This window comes from Babylonia areolata, chromosome 24 (assembly GCF_041734735.1).
Source record: "Babylonia areolata isolate BAREFJ2019XMU chromosome 24, ASM4173473v1, whole genome shotgun sequence".
NCBI lineage: Eukaryota > Metazoa > Mollusca > Gastropoda > Neogastropoda > Buccinidae > Babylonia > Babylonia areolata.
This window is the reverse complement of record NC_134899.1, coordinates 35,021,621-35,026,620: the sequence shown is the minus strand read 5'-3', so window position 1 is coordinate 35,026,620 and position 5,000 is coordinate 35,021,621. Positions and strand designations below refer to the sequence as shown.

Here is a 5,000-nt window from a genome sequence, read left to right as displayed (position 1 = left end):
TGGTAAATTGTGTGTGTGTGTGTGTGTGTGTGTGTGTGTGTGTGTGTGTGTGTGTGTGTGCGTGTGTGTATGTGTGTGTGTGTTTGTGTGTGTGTGTTTGTTTGTTTGTTTGTGTGTGTGTGTGTGTGTGTGTGTGTGTGTGTGTGTGTGTGTGTGTGTGTGTGTGTTTTCATTTTTACTTCCTGCAATATTGAGTTCATGCAGTATGCGGACTGCTCCATGTAGTTAATTGATGATTTCGTGATTGCACATAATTGCTACATTAGTGTTAAACTGGTGGATGGATTTTCTTTTCTATATTATTCCATATTTGTGTACACAAGTTTAAGGTACTCTGTCGGCAATTCCATTTCCCTGTATATACCACTATGAGAACATTTTGAGAAGGTACGCAGCAAAGAATAATGCCTTTAGGTGATAGACTGTGGTCGTTAATACATTATTTCGGAAATGAATTCCGATCGAGTTCCGTTGCGTTGCATTTAGCAACGAAAACTTTTCATTTTTCGGTGCAGCTGTTTTGTGGTGGTTTGTATGGTAGTATTCTGTGTCACTCCATTTAGTCTTCTGATGTGTGTGTCACGTCCAGTCAAGATTTTTGTCTATTGATGGTAAATTGTGTGTGTGTGTGTGAGAGAGAGAGAGAGAGAGAGAGAGAGAGAGAGAGAGAGAGAGAGAGAGAGAGAGAGAGAGAGAGAGAGAGAGAGAGAGAGAGAGAGAGAGACAACACAAAGGCATATCACGAGAGTTACGGCCTTGTACGTTTTGTAGCCTGTCTGTGATTGGAGATGAGTTTCATTTTATAATGGAATGTCCCAATTATTATCAGTTCTTAAAAAAAAAAAAAATGTTTGTATCCAAAATCAGTATTTTGTAGTATGCTCAAAGGAGGCAAAAAAAGCCATTTTAGCTCTATGTAAGATGATTAGATTTGCAAATGGTGCCTAGCTTCAATTTTGGAGTTAAAAAGACATTTGCGTTTTCTCAACTTTTATGTGACATTGTTGTGCATTTGGAAATGTTTGTTCTGAGCATGAAAACATTATTTTTTGCAGGAATCCTCCATACTTCAATAGGCGTGAAAGGATAATCAAAACTTGAAGAAACTTGAAACCTGTGATTGCACTGCATTTCCTTGCATTGCTTCCATCGCATCACACGCATGCTTCTATGGTATATCCTTCAACGGAACTGCAATGGTGTGGAAGTCAGCCACTGCCCCTTCCCCTTTCCACCCTGTCATTCCCTCAGATAGGTACCACATTTATTTGCTATCTTGTATATATATTTTTTTCTTTTTTTTTTTCTTTTTTTTTATACATATATTCTTTACCACAATTTCATTCCTTTTTTATACATACGTATGAAAGAGAACAGAGAGAGGGAGAGACAGACAGACAGACAGAGACAGACAGAGACAGAGATAGAACCAGACAGAGACAGAGAGACAGCAGCAACCACAGAAGCAAAAAACAACACTCATTCACATAACAAAAAAAACGGCAGACTCCACGCCCCCCCTCGCCCCCCCCCCCCCCCATGCCCACCCACCCCTCCCCCCCCACGAAAAAAAAAGCTCATAAATTTAGATCTATAACATCACAGAGCATTGCTATATAACTAAAATGATTGCCATTACAAGGTTACCCGCATGGTCACCATAATCATCATACGCGGCCAAACAAGAGCATTCTCCAGTTGTTGTTGTTGTTGTTGTTGTTTTTTCTCCACAACAAACAAACCAACAAACAAATCCCAATTCTAACACAGCTGATATATGAAGGAAAACCTGCAATTACATATGTAATTGAAATGGACACATTAAACCTGTTTGTATCACAGGCACTGAGATCAACTCCAGATATGACTTAATTCATGTCATTTAAAAAAAAAAAAAAAAACCAAAGCAAACAAACAAAAAACAAAACAAAACCAAACAAACACCCCAAAACAACAAAACATGTTCTTGTTATTGTCATTATTTTCCTTATTTGTTTTACGTCCACAAAATGTGTTTCTGATTTGTGACTGGCCTTTTCTTTCTTTTGTTTTGTTTTTGGTTTGTTTGGTGGTTGCTGTTTTGTTGTTGTCGGTTTTTTTTTTTTTTTTTTTTTTTTTTTTTTTCGTTTGTTTGTTTGTTTGTTTGTTTTCAATTTTAGCTCTGGAGGTTTTTTAACGGTTGGTCCAAAATTCCACACAATATGAATATTGCCCTAACGAATAATCGCTACACCAGATAATTATACGTATGCCAGAAAAAAAAGGTAGCCAAATGAAAGAAAACAAAACATAACAAAACCAAACCCAAACAAAACAACAAAGGCTTCTTAGCCTTGGCATCGTTCTTCATAACACATCTGCACACTGTATCGTTTTTTTGTTTCACATTGTTGCTTATATGTTTGCAGTCAGCATGCAGAGTATATTTTATGCTGTTTCAGTGAGGAAGGTGGCAGAATTGTTAAGACCATGAGGGCCTGGGTTTGAATCCCGCTCTCGCCCTCTCTCACAAGTTTGTTTCGAAAATGGAACTGAGCTTCTAGTCGTGCGGGTGAGAGGATAAACTGCACAACATTTCATTGCAATGCATGGTGTTATATCGTGTTGTATCGTATCGTATCGTATCGCATCGCCTTGTATTGTTGTATCGTGCTTAACAACCGCATCCTATCGCATCACGTGTCATCGCATCGTATTGTGTCGCATCGTACCGCGCGATGTATTGCACTGTATTGCATGAATTTGCATTGCTTTACACTGCACTGTGTGCGATACATTCAAACCAGGATTTTCTTACTCCTCAGCAGTGCTGCAACCACTAACGGCCAGACAACGATTAATCGAATGGGTTTAAAAAAAAGAAAAAAAAAAAAAGATCCAACCTCTCTGTCCATCCATGCTACTTGCGGAGGGGGGTAGGGGTGGGGGTGACGGAGGGGCACAGCTGTGGTGATGTTGGGGACTCTTGAAAGAGAGAAAGGGGAGGGGGAGGGGGAGTGAGGGTGATGGGGGCTGGAGCGTAGAGGGGGTGGTAGTTGGAGGTTGTGGGGGTGGGGGGGGGGGGGGGGGAGAAGGTCAGCAGTGGGTAACTTTGAATCCCTTGCCATGCACCCGTCAGCGCGATACTCCCCCACCCACTCCTACCCCCTCCCTCTTGGCAGGAGTGACTTGACCGAGTTGCCACGAGCAGTCATGCCCGTATGACATTAACAGTTAACTTCCCGTGGGGCTGTGGGATTGCCAAGCCTGAGTGTGCTTGTGTGAGGAGAAAGAGTGATGCAGATGAATGGGAAGGGGGGGCTGGAGAGGGTAGGGGGTTGTGGGGGGGGGGGCGTGGTGGGGAGGAGGAAGGTGGCAGAATGGTTTCAAGACGCTCATCTGCCAGACCAGAGAGTCGGTGACGGTCTGGGTTCGATTCCCAGCCTCGCCCTTTTCCTCCCAGGTTTGACTGGAAAATCAAAACTGAGCGACTGGTCATTCAGATGAGACAATAAACCGAGGCCCCGTGTTCAGCACGCACTTGGCAACGAGACTGCTGTCCTGTGGCAAAATTATGTAGAAGAATACCACTCTGACAGGTTCAACATATATAGTGAATGCACTCAAGGCCTGACTAAGAGAGTTGGGTTGTGCTGCTGGTCAGGCATGTGGTGTAGCGTATTTGGATTTGCCCGAACGCAGTGACGACCCCTTGAGAAACTGAAACGTCCGGAAGCGCGATCCCCGGAAGAGTGAACTTTGAATTTTCCAAAGAGCGCGACCTCGCCAGAGAACAGACCAAAACCTGACCACAGTGGAGTGATGGCCTAGAGGTAACGCGTCCGCCTAGGAAGCGAGAGAATCTGAGCGCGCTGGTTCGAATCACGGCTCAGCCGCCAATATTTTCTCCCACTCCACATTCGGCAGTATTACTATTTCTGTTTGTTAGTCTGTCCCTGTCTGTCTGTCTGTCTGTCGCTCTGTCTCTCTGTCACTGTCTCTGACTCTCGATTTATATGTACTTTAGTGTATGTTTGTATTGATATGATGTGTGTCGGTGTTACATTCGTAAATATTTATTATATGATTTGTATGTACTTTGTTTTCTTTGTTCGTATTGATATGATGGGTTTTTGATGTGGGGTGATGGCCTGGAGGTAACGCGTCCGCTTAGGAAGCGAGATAATCTGAGCGCACTGGGTCGAATCACGGTACAGTCGCCAATATTTTCTCCCCCTCCACTGGACCTTGAGTGGTGGTATGGACCTAGTCATTCGGATGAGATGATAAACCGAGGTCCCGTGTGCAGCATGCACTTAGCGCACGTAAAAGAACCCACGGCAAAAAAAGGGTTGTTCCTGGCAAAATTTTGTAGAAAAATCCACTTCGATAGGAAAAACAAATAAAACTGCACGCAGGAAAAAATACACACAAAAAAAAAAAAATGAGTGGCGTTGTAGTATAGGGACGCGCTCTCTCTGGGGAGAGCAGCCCGAATTTCACACAGAGAAATCTGTTGTGATAAAAAGAAATACAAAATACAAAAATGCAAAACACATTACTGTATGTCCAAAAGCGCGCCAGTCGAGTGAGAAGCTCTTTTCGCATGTGATTCTCATGCAGTGTTTGGCGCGAGTAGGTGGTAATGCAGCATGCAATGTTAACAATTTTGTCCCCTCTGAATATTGGCATACGCACATAGAGTACAATGTACGCGGTATACTGTAAAATTACCATTGCTGTCACTTTGATCAGCCATTCGCTATTTTTGAGACATAAGAACGCATTTGAGCTATCTCAGGGCGCACTTTTGAGCTATCGTCTTAAGTACAAGCCCTAATGGGGGATAAAAAAAAAAAAAAAAGCTTAAGCCTTACAGCAAACGTTCGATCCCGAAAGCGCGGGCACTTGCAGAATAGAATTTACCGATAAGATCAAGGTCTCATCTTTTATAGTTTCTATACGTCCGTCCAATTCTATGGCAATCAAAGCCAGATATGTGTACGCGTACACACACTTTT

At 42.9% G+C, this 5,000-nt stretch overlaps 1 protein-coding gene across 1 annotated transcript in view; it reads right to left on the bottom strand.

Annotated features, from left to right (window-relative positions):
• LOC143298941 (uncharacterized) overlaps positions 1 to 5,000 on the bottom strand; it is a 243,577-nt gene that overhangs the window by 78,142 nt on the left and 160,435 nt on the right. The window lies entirely within an intron of this gene.